General features: G+C 41.9%; 1 non-coding gene across 1 annotated transcript; it reads left to right on the forward strand.

The window, feature by feature from the left end:
- Positions 1–888: 888 nt before the first annotated feature.
- On the forward strand, positions 889–970 carry trnal-aag. Its single transcript has one exon. It is a non-coding gene; the product is annotated as a tRNA-Leu (tRNA).
- The last annotated feature ends 705 nt before the right edge of the window (positions 971–1675 follow it).

The raw sequence follows: 1675 nt of genomic DNA on the forward strand, positions 1-1675 counted from the left end.
TCCCTCCAACAACTTGCCCACTACCGATGTTAGGCTCACTGGTCTATAGTTCCCTGGCTTGTCCTTATCACCTTTCCTAAATAGTTGCACCATGTTTGCCAACCTCCAGTCTTCCGGCACCTCACCTGTGACTATCGATGATACAAATATCTCAGCAAGAGGCCCAGCAATCACTTCTCTAGCTTCCCACAGAGTTCTAGGGTACACCTGATCAGGTCCTGGGGATTTATCCACTTTTATGTGGTTCAAGACATCCAGCACTTCTTCCTCTATAATATGGATATTTTTCAAGATGTCACAATCTAGTTCCCTACATTCTATATCTTCCATGTCCTTTTCCACAGTAAATACTGAAGCAAAATACTCTTTTACTATCTCCCCCATTTTCTGCGGCTCCACACAAAGGCCCCCTTGCTGATATTTGAGTGGCCCTATTCTCTCGCTAGTTACCTTTTTGTCTTAATGTATTTGGAAAAATCTTTTGGATTCTCCTTAATTTTATTGCCAAAGTTATCTCAAATCCCCTTTTTGCCCTCCTGATTTCCTTCTTAATTATACTCCTACTGCCTTTATACTCTTCTAAGGATTCACTTGATCTATCCTGTCTATACCTTACATATGCTTCCTTCTTTTTCTTAACCAAACACTCAATTTCTTAATTAATCTGGCATTCCCTATAACTACCAGCCTTTCCTTTCACCATAACAGGAATATACTTTTTCTGGATTCTCGTTATCTCATTTCTGAAGGCTTACCATTTTCCAGCTGTCAATTTACCTGCGAACATCTGCCCCCAATCAACTTTTGAAATTTCCTGAGTTTGGATTAGAGTGGTGCTGGAAAAGCACAGGAGGTCAGGCACCATCCGAGGAGCAGGAAGTGTGGTCTGGTAGTGTGGCCGAGCGGTCTAAGGCACTGGATTAAGGCTCCAGTCTCTAAGGAGGCATGGGTTTGAATCCCACTGCTGCCATCCGTGCAAGTTGCAGGTTGCACTTCAATGTGTTAAAGTTCATGTTAAGCGTGGCTGCATTTAAGCTCAGCACCACAAGCTCGGTTTGCTTCAGTCTGGTAGTGTGGCCAAGTGGATTAAGGCTCCAGTCTCTAAGGAGCCGTGGGTTTGAATCCCATTCGTGCAAGTTGCAGATTGCACTTCAAAGTTTTGAAAGTTCTTGCCTAATACCATCAATATTGGCCTTTCTCCAATTTAGAACTTTAACTTTTAGATCTGGTCTATCCTTTTCCATCACTATTTTAAATCTAATAGAATTATGGTCGCTGGCCCCAAAGTGCTCCCCCACTGACACCTCAGTCACCTGCCCTGCCTTATTTCCCAAGAGTAGGTCAAGTTTTGCACCTTCTCTAGTAGGTACATCCACATACTGAATCAAAAAATTGTCTTGTACACACTTAACAAATTTCTTTCCATCCAAACCCTTAACACTATGGCAGTCCCAGTCTATGTTTGGAAAATTAAAATTCCCTACCATAACCACCCTAAAATTCTTTTCTCCTTACAAATTTGTTTCTCAATTTCCATCTGACTATTAGGGGGTCTATAATACAATCCCAATAAGGTGATCATCCCTTTCTTATTTCTCACTTCCATCCAAATAACTTCCCTGGATGTATTTCCGGTAATATCCTCCCTCAGCACAGCTGTAATGCTATCCCTTAT

This window comes from Chiloscyllium plagiosum, chromosome 23, assembly GCF_004010195.1.
Source record: "Chiloscyllium plagiosum isolate BGI_BamShark_2017 chromosome 23, ASM401019v2, whole genome shotgun sequence".
NCBI lineage: Eukaryota > Metazoa > Chordata > Chondrichthyes > Orectolobiformes > Hemiscylliidae > Chiloscyllium > Chiloscyllium plagiosum.